Genomic DNA, 16429 nt, shown 5'->3' on the forward strand with positions numbered 1-16429 from the left:
TTCTGTGGCATGCTTACCTCCACAAGTACTGCAATATCCACTCATCGCCTCTAAACTCTGGCCAGGACCTCTCTGTCTTGACCCGCTGGAGCTCGACGAACTGCTCCCTGCCCTCTTGAATTGCTTGCCCTTCACTTTCAATGGATCCTTCCGCCCGCTGCTACTACCGCCGCTATCAAATCTAGGAGGATGTTGTGCTGGAGGTAGTAGCGGTCTCGGACTCGGAGCAACGTACGGAACACTCCGTTGCCTAAGCAACCCTGCTTCAGCTCCTTTGGCACGATTCAATGCATCCGAGAAGTTGTTGGGTCTCCCCGTATTTACCAACGTAAAGATATCTGGATTCAGGCCATTTATAAACTGATCTGCTACGGCCTCATCATTACCTGAAACGTGAGGTGCAAAGCGAAGCAAAGAAGAAAATTTAGTAACGTACTCTTCAATGTTCAATTGCCCTTGCCTCAGGTTTGCAAATTCAGCGCCTTTATCTTTGTGATAGGATACGGGAAAGAATCGCTGATAAAACTCTGTCTTGAATGCTTTCAGTGTAATCTCGGTGCCACGTTGTTCTAGTGCTCTCCTTATATTCAACCACCAATACTTAGCCACGTCTTGCAGTTGGTGGCCAATGAGTTTCACTCGCTTCTCGTCACTATATTCCAGAGACTCGAATAACATCTCGATATCCTCCAACCAGCTTTCACATTCAATTGCATTTTCTGTACCCTTTAAGGTCGGTGGTCGGAAAGACTGGAATCGTTTTAATAGAGTCTCCATGGGCGTAGCAGTGACATCCATTGTATCACCTGATGTGCTACCCTGTTCTGGTGCTGGTGGTCGTAAAGGAACGGCTGCTCTTCTAGGAGGCATAAATCTGCGATTCATACAGTTTAGTATACAATCTATACTAACTGTCTCAGCCCTCCTCTGATCATTTACCTCTGATCCAGAATCGGTTCTGATTCAGTCTTAACCAATACATGCTGCAATCAAATCAGATAACACAACACGTAATAGGGAAAGCAATAAATCATGATATGCTAGCATGATATAAACAAGGAAGATGACTCGATCTACCCCGCTCATTCTACTCTATCTCAGTCTACAGAAACCTGGCTCTGATACCACCTGTTGTGGGGACCCGGGCTCTAATTCTTTTCTTTGGGATTTAAAGGATCATTAATATAAAAAGTGGGTCAAATTTTCGCTTTTCAACATTAGATCTAATGTATATAAACAACATAAATTCTTTATTTAAATTACAAACATAAGGTACAATATGTCTTGTTCCATCCATTTTCAACAACTAGTAATTAAATACAGTACATATCAAAGGTACAACTACTAGTTCTTCTGCTATGCCCGAGATCACCACGCTATGTCCATCTCTCATCCTCTGCGTGACCCAGATCCTGCCCCACCTGTTGTTATGCACACATACAGACATAACAACAGCCGGAAACTCCGGTGAGAACAAATCCCAGTATAAACATGTATACATGTATATAATCAATCTAAACATGAAACATGCTATTATGAATGACAATCATATAAACATGCAATGCAATGCGAATCAAACCATGTCTGGACTCGACTCGACTAGAACTCTAGGGATCCCGGTGTGAATAAGACGTCAATGGCTGTCACCTACCCTCCCACTCGGGGTGACGGTACGTCTTATTCCTAGACTTCGGTCTGAGCTGTATCAACGACTGCAATAGGAGTCAAGGCTGCTCCTAAGCTGAGATACACCGAACATCTAGATAGTTGACAATGGCTGTCAACGACTCTCCTATCTTAAATGCAATGACTATCAACCTGTAACAAAGCATGCTCATATTCATATCTGAATATTACAATGATCTTACATGCTTGAATACAATTCTATAATCAAAGCATAATCATGTAACAAGATTTGAATATAACTCTATAATCAATTCATAAACATGTTACCATATATACAATAATTCTAGTATGTGATTTTGGTTGGGAGACTCAAATAATATCTTATTTGAGTTGTGGCTTCCCAAACAAACATAGCTTATACCTTTCTTGTTGTAAACTAACTCGAAGTCTCGAAGTCGGGATACAAACTGTTACGCCTTAAACGCATACAAATCTCGAGGATGAGATTAATGTTTTTAATGCTGTAACATATCCCAAAGTTTTTGTTTTGATGATACCAAAACTTGGATTAAAAATGTACTAATGTTTTATATTGAGGCATGCAGGAAATTAAGAACAGTTTACGTTCGGAAGATCCGAAATGTTGTTCGGACGGTCCGAAATTGTGCAATTCAGAAGCAAAATAGAAGCTGTTCGGAAGCTGCGAGGAGAGCGTTCGGACGTTCCGAAGACGTGATCGGACGTTCCGAACACAAGCAATCAAATCACTTCAATGCGGAGACAAATTGATATGACTGATTGATCGAGTAAGATTTCGGACGCTACGAAGACATGATCGGACGTTACGAAGTGTTGAAGATTTCAAATCTCAGGAAACGCGGGAAAGTTCGGACGGTACGAACTTGAGTTCGGACCTTCCGAAGTTGTTCATCACTGTCTGAAAGAACTGTTCGGAAGCAACGAAGTATGATCGGTCCCTCCGAAGCATATGTTCGGACCCTACGAAGTCATGAACGGACGATCCGAAGTCATCCCAGATTTACGCAAATTGATTTCAATCAGATCGGACGTTCCGAAGCATAAACAGAAGATCCGAACCTTGGCGTCCAAGTCTAGTATAAATAGGCCTTTGAGGATGCATTTTCAATCATCCCACTCCACTCTCTTGTCTCTTACAAAGCTTTCTACTATCTCTTGTGTGCGTTGATTAAAAGAGTTGTAATATCAAAAGAGTTGTAGAAAAAGAGTGAAAGTAATACTCTCGAGTGGGTTGTAAAGTTCGTGGCTATCCTTGGAGCCCTCAAGGCCAAGTAGACGCATCGAGGCGTGGTTGTAAAAGCTAGCTTGGAGCTCCTAAAGCCAAGTCGATATAGTGATACCTCGATCCTCATCGAGAAGGGGAGACGTAGACGATTCTTCGTCGAACTTCCATAAACATCTCTATCCCTCTTTACTTTACGCATTTACTTTACTACGCATTTATTTTACGCACTTACTTTACGCATTCACTTTATTTGTGATTGTCCCTCAAGTCTTCCGCTTGCAATTTTTGCAAACTCGTTTTAAAAACGCTAAAGGGCCTAAAAGAACCTATTCACCCCCCCTTTAGGTTCTTCAAGTGGTATCAGAGCAAGGTTTTTCAAAATCTTTTAAAATGGCCAATCTAGCAAGCGAGTATGCCCAAGGACAATCCACAAATCGTCCCCCTCTTTTCAATGGTACTAATTACGGATATTGGAAAAATAGAATATCTCTATACATCCAATCCGTCGATTACGACCTTTGGAAAATAACGGTGAAAGGTCCCTATATCCCCATGAAAACGGTGGATAATAAGGAAATTCCTAAGGGAATGGATGACTTCACCAAGGACGATATGAAACTTATCTCTCAAAATGCTAAAGCTATGAATATTCTTCATTGTTCTCTAGATATGAATGAATACAACCGAATCTCGGCTTGTACCTCCGCCAAAGAGATTTGGGACAAATTGGAGATTTGCCACGAGGGAACCAATCAAGTCAAAGAAACGAAGATAGACCTTCTCCAACTCAAGTACGAGACCTTTGAGATGGAACCCAAGGAGGATATCGACACCATGTTCCGGCGACTCACCCAAATCATCAATGAGCTTGCCCAACTTGGTGAGAACTACCCAACTAAACAAGTGTGGAGGAGAGCCCTTCGAGCATTACCAGCGGAATGGGATGCAAAGCGCACGGCTATCATTGAATCCAACAAGGGAGATGCGGCATCCTACGACCTTGATCAACTTCATGGGACCCTAAAGACCCATGAACTTGAAGTATCTACCCGGAAGGAGACAAAGAAAGATGACGACAAAGTAAAGGCGAAAGGGATCGCCTTGACCAGTCAACTTGAAGATAGCGACGATGAAGAAATGGCACTCCTCACTAGAAAGTTCAAAAGATTCATGCGGAGTTCCAACTTCAACAAGAAAGACAAAAAGTTTGAGAAGGAAGTGACCTGCTACAACTGTCAACAAAAGGGTCACTATGCAAACGAGTGTCCCTCCAAGAAGAAGGCCGGCAAAGACAAGAAAAAGGCCCTTCTAGCCACGTGGAGCGACAGCGACAACGAAGAGGAGTCTACCCTATGCTTCATGGCGAAGGAAGATCATCTGACCGACTCGGATGACGACGAGGTACCCTCTTACGATGAATTACTCTCCGCTTACACTAGTATGTACAATAAGGCTAAGTCACTTAGAAATGAGAATAAGCAACTTAAAACTGAACTAGAAGCTAGGATGCATGACAACACTAAGCTCAAGACAAATCTAAGAGACTTAGAGAAAGCCTTCAACAAGTTCAATGTGAGTAGCGGTAAACTAGAAAACCTCTTGAGCATGCAAAGGTGTAACTTCGACAAAGGAGGTCTAGGATATGAAAAGAAATCAGTCAACTTCGCTAGTCTTATCGCAAAGGCAAAACCAAGAACACCACCAACATGCACTTACTGTTGTAAGATAGGCCACATAAGACCTAAATGCAAGAAACTTAGACACCAACACAACAAAAATAGTTATTGGAAATGGATCCCCAAATCCCCAACTACTACTAACCCCAAAGGACCCAAAGAAACGGGTACCAACTATCAAACTGTATCTCAACCTTGTAGGGACAAAGGGGAGACAAGTCATCGAGCACTTGGTATCTTGACAGTGGATGCTCTCGACACATGACGGGAGAAAAGAAGCTGCTACAATCCATTCGACCAAAAGAAAAAGGATCGGTGACCTTCGGAGACAACAGCAAAGGGATCATAGAAGGCATCGGCTCAATAGGTATATCTAACTCTACTATTATTGATGATGTACTTCTTGTGAAAGGGCTTAAACATAACCTCCTAAGCATTAGTCAATTGTGCGATAGGGGTTATGAAGTCAAATTCACACCACACGATTGCACTGTATCACTCACAACTGACAAAACCATTAGTTTCAAAGGTTATAGAAGTGAAAATGTTTACAAGGTCGATTTAAAGATTTCATCTTTTTCAAAAATAAAAAGCCTTGTAACATTAAATGTTGATGACAACATTCTTTGGCATAGACGACTTGGTCATGTTGGGATGAGCACCATAGAAAAACTTTTAAAACTTGACCTAGTTTCCGGAATGCCAAAGCTGAATTTAAAATTAGATTCTTTTTGTGATGCTTGTCAACTTGGTAAACACACAAAGGAATCTTTTAAAAATAAAAATTTTGTATCCACTTCTATGCCCCTTGAATTACTTCACCTAGATTTATGTGGTCCCTCGAGGACAACTAGTCTAGGAGGAAAATCTTATGCTTTTGTCATTGTAGATGATTTTTCACGTTTTACTTGGACATTGTTTTTAGCCCACAAAAATGATGCCTTTGATCATTTCAAAATTTTTGTCAAAAAGGTTGAAAATGAGAAAAATCTTTTGATCAAACAAATCCGTAGTGACCACGGAACGGAATTTCAAAATGAAAATTTTTCAATTTTTTGTCAAAGCAAAGGCATTGGTCACAACTTTTCTTGTCCTAGAACTCCTCAACAAAACGGTGTCGTTGAGAGGAAGAATAGGACCCTAGTAGAGATTGCAAGGACCATGCTATGTGAGCATTCTCTACCAAAATATTTTTGGGCTGAAGCAATGAGTTCTGCTTGTTACATCATCAATCGCGTATCAATAAGGCCAATTCTCAAGAAAACTCCATACGAACTATGGAGAGGGAGAAAGCCTAACATTTCTTACTTCCGCGCTTTTGGATCAAAATGCTTCATCCACAACAATGGTAAGGACAACCTGGGTAAGTTCGATGCTAAATCGGACAAAGATATCCTTGGCGAAAAGTTGGAGTCCACAAGCCTAGATGATGTTCCTAAAGATCAAGAGGACGCACCTCTTCCGAAGGAGTGGACTACACACAAGGATCATCCCATGGACCTCATCATTGGTAGCCCATCGAAGGGAGTATCTACTCGCTCTTCTAATATGTGCAATTATCTTGCTTTTCTTTCTCACATAGAGCCTAAGAACATAGAAGAAGCTTTACTTGATGATTCTTGGATTATTGCTATGCAAGATGAACTAAATGAATTTAGAAGGAATAAAGTTTGGAATCTTGTACCTAGACCCACTGATAGACCTGTCATAGGAACTAAATGGGTATTTAGGAACAAGTTAGATGAGCATGGAACAATCACTAGAAATAAAGCTAGGCTAGTAGCTAAAGGATATAGTCAAGAAGAGGGAATTGATTATGATGAGACTTATGCCCCTGTTGCTAGACTAGAATCCATTCGCATGCTACTTGCTTTTGCTTGCTCTAGAGACTTTAAATTGTTTCAAATGGATGTTAAAAGTGCTTTTCTTAATGGTGATTTGAAAGAAGAAGTGTATGTTGAGCAACCTATTGGTTTTGAAGATGTGCACTTATCTGATTATGTGTATAAACTTGATAAGGCTTTGTATGGTTTGAAACAAGCTCCTAGAGCTTGGTATGAGAAATTATCTACCTTTTTGCTGTCTAATGGTTTTTGTAGGGGTAAAGTTGATATTACCTTATTTACCTTGACTAAAAATAATGATTTGCTGATAGTACAAATATATGTAGATGATATTATTTTTGGTGCTACTAATGAACACTTGTGTAGAGATTTTTCGAAGCTTATGCAGGATCACTTTGAGATGAGCATGATGGGCGAGCTCAACTACTTCCTTGGTCTCCAAATCAAGCAATGCAAGGATGGTTTCTTTGTCAACCAAGGAAAGTACATCAAGGAGATGCTAAAAAAGTTTGGGATGGAGTCTTCCAAAGCCTCATCCACACCTATGAGCACGACAGTCAGACTCGACAAAGATGAGGGAGGTAAACCTGTTGACCAAAAGTTATTTCGTAGCATGATTGGCTCCCTACTCTATGCGACTGCTAGTAGACCTGACATTATGTTTAGTGTTTGCTTGTGTGCACGATTTCAATCATGTCCAAAGGAATCACACTTATTCGCCTTAAAACGCATTTTCAAATATCTTTCAAATACTCCAAATCTCGGATTATGGTATTCTAAGAACTCATTTTTCGATTTAAAAGCTTACTGTGATGCCGACTTTGGAGGATATAAGGTGGATAGAAAGAGCACTAGTGGAACTTGTTTCTTTTTGGGAAATTGCTTGGTGTCATGGTTTTCTAAAAAGCAAAACTGTGTTGCACTTTCAACGACCGAGGCCGAGTATATGGCTGCCGGTAGTTGTTGTGCACAAATTCTTTGGATGAAGTATCAATTACTCGACTATGGTGTTACTTTTTCAAAAATTCCAATATTTTGTGATAATACAAGCACCATATGTCTAACAAAGAATCCAGTTCAACATTCTCGTACTAAACATATTGACATTCGACATCATTTCATTCGTGATCACATTGAGCAAAATGATGTTGAACTTCACTATGTTGACACCAAGAATCAAATTGCTGATATTTTTACAAAACCACTAGATGAATCTACTTTTATTCGTTTGCGTGGTGAACTTGGCATGATTGAGTTGTAAACACTAGTCGAATACTCTCGTACATATTTGTTAAATTGAGGGGGAGTATTATTAATGTGAGCATTATAATGTCGGATAATACAAATTAATTGTATTTATCCATAATTATGGCTCAACATTCATTTATGTGCTAAATATTTTAAATTTTAGGTGTTCCTCATCTTGGCCACTTCGGAATCACCGTTCTTTTTCGGATGCTTCGTTTCACTTCGGATCCACCGAACGTGTTCGGATCGTCCGAACCTGACCATAGGTTCCAGAACCTCTGATTCCCTCTTCGGACCATCCGAACAAACATCGGATCGTCCGAACTCCTTCCGATGTCATTTAATGTTCGCGCCTTCCCATGCCTGATTGTCAGACTTCGGACCCTCCGTTTACTCTTCGTAGCCTCCGTTCTAGGATCGGATCGTCCGAGTATTAATCGGATCGTCCGAACCCCTTGCCAGCTAACCGTTCCGTTCACATTCCGGACCTTCCGAACTCATGTTCGGACCGTCCGAACATGGCCTATAAATAGGCGTTCGGATCCTCTGATTTATTTGCCAATTCACATCTTCTTTCTTTCCCCACACAAAACACTCACTACTCACTATGCCTCCGCGCCGTAACGTAGCTGGCCGAAATGTTCGCCCTCGTCACGGTGCTTTTCACCATGATCTTACCCAACCACCCAACCCTCGTCCTACCCCACCTGAATTCGAAACCCGTAACATTCTGCCTGGTCGTACCCTTCACACCGATTACCTTCGTGCAAATTTCTTTACGTTGATTACTCTTATTGAGTCTCAACGTTGGGGAAACTTTTTCCTACCTTCCGTACCCGATCTTATCTACCCTTCTCTCATACATCAGTTCTATGCGAACTTTTCCTTAGTTCTTGGTGGTGATGACACTCGTGTTGTTACCATTGTTCAGGGTCGGTTCATTTCTTTTTCTACCGCCGACCTCTCCACTTGGTTCGATCTTCCTCGAGACGGACCGAGTGAGTTCTTTTCTCAGTCTTGGACTGAGAATGACCCCACTTTTGATCGAGTCACTGCCTTGACCACCATCTTCGGTCGTCCGCCTACTCCTGCCGATGACCGTCCTCATGCGAAGGACCTTTCTCCTCAGCTTCAGCTTGTTCTGAAGCTCATCACTTCTTCTATTGTTCCTCGCAGTGGAGACCTCTCCACTTGCAAATATCTCGATCTGTACATTCTCTATTATTTAGTCTCCCAGCGTCCTTTTAACCTTCCCCGTTTTCTTATGTACGCCATGGAGTACGCGGCTTCTTCTACTCGCGTCTCTTTTCCATTTGGCCGGTTCATTAACCGGATTCTAGCCCATCTGGGCATTGACTTTACAGATGAAGAATCCTTATCTATTTCTCCTCGCGAGACTATCGACCATGATACTGTTGTTAAGATGGGACTCTCTTGGAATCCCGTCTTATCCTCTTGGGTCATCGACAAGGATCGCATCTTTGCGTCCTATCGTCCGACCGAACACTTTCATGTTCCCTTCGGTCTCCTTCCTCCTCACGTTCAGACGAGAGGATTTCCCGCTGGTCCCCCTACTACGGGTACCACTCCTACCCCTTCGGTTGATATTCCCTCTTCATCCCATCAGCGTGTTCCCGACCCTATTAGCACTCCTTTGATGACCATGGATGACCTTCCTCATGGCTTCACTCCGCCTGCTCCCTCTGGACCCTACAATCGGATTTTCGAGTATCTCGAGCGATTGGAGACTCGTTTCGACACTCGTTTTTCTCTTTTAGAGTCTACCTTAGAGCGCCATCATACCGAGACTTCTTCGCGTCTGGATTCCATCGAGGCTGAGATGAGGAGACATAGAGAGTCGCGGGATGCGGATTCTTAGATTATGTTTTTGTTATTTTTTATTTTATCTTTATGCATCATTGTATAAAAGACTTGCATTTATTAGTGGATATTTTACCTGTTTATTTGTCTCTCTTTATACTTATGTCTTTTTGCTTATCACAAAAAGGGGGAGAATTTATTTGGTTAAAATTGCTATTAAATGGTTATTAAATAAATTCGCCTTAATTCAACCTCTTAGACTTGTTATTTGATTAAGGGGGAGTTATTTAATAATAATTTAAATTATGATGATTATTGTTATCTCAATTTTTAACCAAGTTTTGTGATCATCAAAAAGGGGGAGATTGTTACGCCTTAAACGCATACAAATCTCGAGGATGAGATTAATGTTTTTAATGCTGTAACATATCCCAAAGTTTTTGTTTTGATGATACCAAAACTTGGATTAAAAATGTACTAATGTTTTATATTGAGGCATGCAGGAAATTAAGAACAGTTTACGTTCGGAAGATCCGAAATGTTGTTCGGACGGTCCGAAATTGTGCAATTCAGAAGCAAAATAGAAGCTGTTCGGAAGCTGCGAGGAGAGCGTTCGGACGTTCCGAAGACGTGATCGGACGTTCCGAACACAAGCAATCAAATCACTTCAATGCGGAGACAAATTGATATGACTGATTGATCGAGTAAGATTTCGGACGCTACGAAGACATGATCGGACGTTACGAAGTGTTGAAGATTTCAAATCTCAGGAAACGCGGGAAAGTTCGGACGGTACGAACTTGAGTTCGGACCTTCCGAAGTTGTTCATCACTGTCTGAAAGAACTGTTCGGAAGCAACGAAGTATGATCGGTCCCTCCGAAGCATATGTTCGGACCCTACGAAGTCATGAACGGACGATCCGAAGTCATCCCAGATTTACGCAAATTGATTTCAATCAGATCGGACGTTCCGAAGCATAAACAGAAGATCCGAACCTTGGCGTCCAAGTCTAGTATAAATAGGCCTTTGAGGATGCATTTTCAATCATCCCACTCCACTCTCTTGTCTCTTACAAAGCTTTCTACTATCTCTTGTGTGCGTTGATTAAAAGAGTTGTAATATCAAAAGAGTTGTAGAAAAAGAGTGAAAGTAATACTCTCGAGTGGGTTGTAAAGTTCGTGGCTATCCTTGGAGCCCTCAAGGCCAAGTAGACGCATCGAGGCGTGGTTGTAAAAGCTAGCTTGGAGCTCCTAAAGCCAAGTCGATATAGTGATACCTCGATCCTCATCGAGAAGGGGAGACGTAGACGATTCTTCGTCGAACTTCCATAAACATCTCTATCCCTCTTTACTTTACGCATTTACTTTACTACGCATTTATTTTACGCACTTACTTTACGCATTCACTTTATTTGTGATTGTCCCTCAAGTCTTCCGCTTGCAATTTTTGCAAACTCGTTTTAAAAACGCTAAAGGGCCTAAAAGAACCTATTCACCCCCCCTTTAGGTTCTTCACAAACTGTCACTCCAAATCTGAAATAGCAATGTTGAACATACAATATCAAATCCCAACTCAATTCAATACATATACTATCCATGATCAATCTCGGTATGAACTTTAACGGCATAACGACGTAATTCTCAATACCGATAACTCAACCAATAATCAGTATATTCTCTACAAGCCATTACATCAATAACAACACTCATAATCTTCCTAAAATTTGTATCTTTTCAGCACATATATGCTGGAATTTATAGCAAACGCATACGAAATCCGATAATCAAACCGTTTACGATTCTACCATGTCAATAAGCTCAAGAACACGCATTTACAAGTATATCAGAATTTCCTCAACATGAAATCTTCCAAACATGTTGAATCTGAAAGATATTTACATCCACTTGTAGCCTTGGTTGAGAGGAGTACGAATCTATAATCGAAATAAAATTTGGATAGCTACCTCTTGAGAAATCTTACCCCAAAGCCTTGAAGAAATTGAAGATTCTTGAGGGAAATCTCGGTTCTTCAGCTGCTGAGATGAAGAAGGACGAATCAGCACCATTCCATATATTTACCATGCCATGTGTCACGTTAAGAAGAAGGGGTGGACTTCTCGCATGCAGCACCGCGGGTGCGCTCATGTCTAGACCGCGGGTGCGCTATGCTCTCGGCAACCCTAACATTTTCCAAAAGTAGCGACCGCGGGTGCGGTCTCTGCAAGACCGTGGGTGCGGTCTTGCTTCACACAAAATTACCAACTTTCTGTCCCTATACCGCGGGTGCGGTCTAAGTTACACCGCGGGTGCGGTGTGGCTTCGGCTTTTCTTGCTAAAAGCCACAATTGCATGACCGTGGGTGCACTCCCGTTTTAAACGCGGGTGCGGTCTTGCAACCTCTTAATTCTCATGTCTTTTCTCCTCTCCTCACACGTCATGCATTCCCATATCTTCCGATTATCATGTTAATGAAAACTAATAATCTCGAACCTTACAGATGTCGATCTAGACCAATTGATCACAGCTTCAACTTTACTAGGATCAACAGAAATACCATCTCCAGATATAATGTGTACAAAAAATACAACTTGTTTCAGCCAAAATTCATATTTTGACAGTTTTGCATACAGTTTCTCAGCTCTCAGAATATTCAATACAATTCTCAGATGTTCAGGATGATCATTCAAATTATTTGAATAAATCAGAATATCATCGATAAAAATAATCACAAATTCATCAAGATATTTTTGAAATATACGGTTCATCAAACCCATAAATACAGCTGGAGCATTCGTTAAACCAAACGGCATGACTATAAATTCATAATGACCATACCTAGTTCTGAAAGCTGTCTTCGATATATCAGAATCTCCGACTCTCAGCTGATGATATTCAGTTCTCATATCGATCTTGGAATAAACAAAAGAACCCTGCAACGGATCAAATAAATCATCGATACGAGGCAAAGGATATTTATTCTTTATCGTAGCCTTGTTCAGTTTCCGATAGTCAATGCAGAGTCTCATTGAACCGTCTTTCTTTCTGACAAACAATACTGGAGCACCCCAAGGAGAAACACCCGGCCTAATGTAACCCTTGGCTAGTAAATCTTCTATCTGTTCGTTCAACTCTTTCAGTTCAATCGATGCCATTCTATATAGAGTTTTAGCAATATGTGCACTACCTGGTATCAACTCAATGCTGAAGTCTATTTCTCGGGTTGGAGGTAAACCTGGAATCTCATCTGGAAACACGCCAGCAGACTCACATACCACTGGCAAATCTGCCAATGATGGGCTCGATTTCAGTACATCTATTGAATACATAAGAAATCCCTCTGCTCCTTTCTGTAATAATCGAGTCATAGATAACGCAGATATCAAAGGAATTCTGGATCTAGAACCCTTACCGTAAAGTTTCCACTCGTCAGCCATGTCTGGTCTGAATCTCACAATCTTATGAAAACAATCAACGGTAGCTCTGTACTTGGTCAGCATATCAATACCAATAATACAGTCAAAATTAGACAACTCAAGTACAATACAATCTAACTCTATATCATGGCCATCATACTGCAGCATACAATGTTTCACAAAATTCACAGATATCAAACATGTCCCCAAAGGAGAAGAGACAGATACTACAGCAGATAATGACTCAACAGGAAATGCATGCATCAAAGCAAATCTTTCAGAAATAAATGTATGGGAAGCACCCGTATCAATCAATACGTAAGCAGGATAACCACAAAGAGAACAGTTACATACAACTACATCATCAGGCGCTTCATGTGCCTGTTCTTCAGTCAATGCAAATACCCTGGCCTGTTGTCTCTAAGGCTGGCTAACAGTCTGGCTTCCTCCTGGCCTTGGCTGTGATTGGGCAATGCTGGTTGGAAAGAGTGAAAAATAGATGATCGTCTATCAGCCTGAGCCACTGATCCAGATGATTCTGCTCCTTGAGATCTTTGAGAACCTCGCTGTGGACAGACTCTGGAAAAGTGTCCCTGCTGTCTGCAGATGTTGCAACTACCAAACAATCCTTGGCATTGCTCTGATAGATGCCTTCCTCCACATGTTCTACAATAGACCCCGATATAACTCCGGTTCTATCGTGAACCACTGGAGCTAGATGAACTGCTTCCAGATTTCTTAAACTGTTTCGCTCAGGCTTTCAAATAATTTTTCTTCCCACTGCTGTTACTGCCACTCTCAAATCTGGGAGGTGGTTGGTGGAACTGAGTTGAGGGTTGTTGCTGTTTCGATGCTGGTGCAACATATGAAGCTCCTTTCTGCCTGATCAGACCCGCTTCAAGCATCAGCAAAATTATTCGGTATCCCAGTATTTACCAGTTTAAAAATCTCAGGATTCAGCCCATTAATAAACTGATCAGCAATCGTTTCATCATTCTCAGCAACGTGTGGAGCAAAACGCAACAAGGTATAGAATTTGGCCACATATTCTTCAATATTCAGATTACCCTGTTCAGGTTGGCAAACTCTGCACCCTTGTCTTTTCTATACGATACTGGGAATAATTGTTGATAGAATTCAGTATTAAAGATCTTCCAAGTAATAACCGTACCTCGATGCTCCAACGCTCTCTTGGTCGTAAGCCATCAATTCTTTGCAACATCATGCAACTGGTGCCCAATCAGTTTGACTCTCCGCTCATCTGTATAATTTAGTGAATCAAACAACATCTCAATGTCATCAATCCAACTCTCACAATCAACAGATGTCTCAGTGCCTTTCAAAGTCGGCGGTTTGAATGACTGAAACCTTTTCAACGGTGTTTCCATGGGTGTCGTTGTAACATCCAACAGATTATTTGAGGTACTACCCTGTTCTGGGATTCTTCGAGGAGGCATATCTGATTATCAAAATGATTAGTAATCAAGTCTAACAAATCTGTTTCTGTCCTCCTCTGATCATCTTACTGCTGATCAAGAATCGCAACTGATTCATTCTCAAGTCTCACATGTTTCCAATCAAATCAGATAATCAGGTAAACATGTATTAAAGCAGTAAAACATTCTAGCACCACAAAAGCAAGGAAAGAAAACTCAATCTAACCTGCTCACTCTCTTCCATTCCAGTCTAAGGAACCTACTGCTCTGATACCACCTGATGTGGGGACCCGGACGCTAATTCTCTTCTTAATCATCGTTGGGAATAAATGGATCAACTAAATAAATTGGGTCAAAATTTTTTTTTAAAGTTGAACACTTTATAATCGAGTGTACAAAATGCTATAACAAGTTATGCATCCTCTTATTTAAATCGCAAGATTAAGTGCAATATCTACAACAAGATCAAAGCTACAAACTTGTTCAACATAAAATCATACAACTAAGGTTCAAAAACTACATATCAAGTGATGAAAACCAATTCTACTTCTGGGCCCGGATCTCCACTCTAATCTCGATCTCTCATCCTCTTTTTAATCTTGATCATGTCCCACCTGTTGTCATGCACACATACAAACACAACAACAGCCGGATAACTCCTGTGAGAATATAATTCCCAGTATAAACAACGTATACATGCATTTCATATAAACGTATACAAAAGCATGAACCTCCATCAAATAACATGTATCATAGTCTGAGTAACATGCATCGATATAAACTGTAAATCAAACTCTTAAACTCTTAATCTCTGACTCGACTCTTATCTAGGGATCCCGGTTTCCAGACTTTGGTATATTATATCGAATCTCTACAATAGAAGTCGATCTACTCCTAAGCACATCGATATAACCAAATGTCCAGTGCTTTGGCACCTCTGCCAAAGACTCTTTCTCGATCTATCTTCTATTATCTGCTTTTATATAAATCAATAGAATAAACAAATTCATTCAAAGAATACAAAAGTATTACAACAATAACAAATAAGTATGTGTTTTGGGAAACTCAAGTACATCTTACTCGAGTTATCATTCCCGGTTTAACATTGATTTATACCTTCCTTTTCGTAGTTCTTGGTTGAATCAAATCTCAATCTGGCTCTGTTTGTTCTTCGAAGCCTTCAATACCAAATCTGGAATGACATGTTACTATCAACATACAATTCAAACCAAAAAATCTCACTCTTATCAAATTCTGACGGCATAACGGCACAATCTCGAAATACCGGCAATACAATCTCAATAGACAACAATCTCAACAACTCATAATCAAGAACAATTACAATCCCAATACCAAATCTGTATAATCTCAATCAAATAAAATCTAAAAAATCATAAAAATTTCATACGGTATCCGGTTTCGATTATACGATTACTATAATCTCAGGAACACATAATATAAATCAAATTACGATTCTCCCTATAACAAATTCTCAAACCATGTTGAAACATAGTAAAACTTACGTCCTTTTGAAGTTCTTGACGAGAGGAACCCGGTACTAGACTCAGATTGAAAATCGGACGGACAGATCTTGTATAATTCAAATTTCTAAATCTTCAAGGGAGAAGCTTAAAAACGACCATGGAGCTTTCGATTTCTTGCTGAATTCTAAAATGAATTGAAGGAGATTACATATCAAGTGCATGGTAAAGACAAATGGCTCATTATTCATACTGCAGGTGCGCATATGCACGTGCAGTATGAATAATGAGCCACTTGTCTTTACCATGCACTTGATATGTGCGCAAGACTCTCTGCCTCGGCATATAACATTCTAGCTGCTCGCGCATATGCGCGCCTCGTCTCCGCGCATATGCGCGAGACCTACTGTCTCAGCATGTGCTTCTCGCGCATATGCACGCCTCGTCTCTATGCATATGCGCGAGACTTTCTGGTCTCACACTTTGCAACACTCATGCTTATGCCAAATCGTGTTTTGGAATGGTCCTTCTATAATCACATTAATTTATCAATTCATGATTACGGATTACAGTATTATAATCTAGGGCATTACATATATTGTCGGGAAATGTAACAAGTT

Source organism: Primulina eburnea, chromosome 4 (genome assembly GCF_022965805.1).
Source record: "Primulina eburnea isolate SZY01 chromosome 4, ASM2296580v1, whole genome shotgun sequence".
NCBI lineage: Eukaryota > Viridiplantae > Streptophyta > Magnoliopsida > Lamiales > Gesneriaceae > Primulina > Primulina eburnea.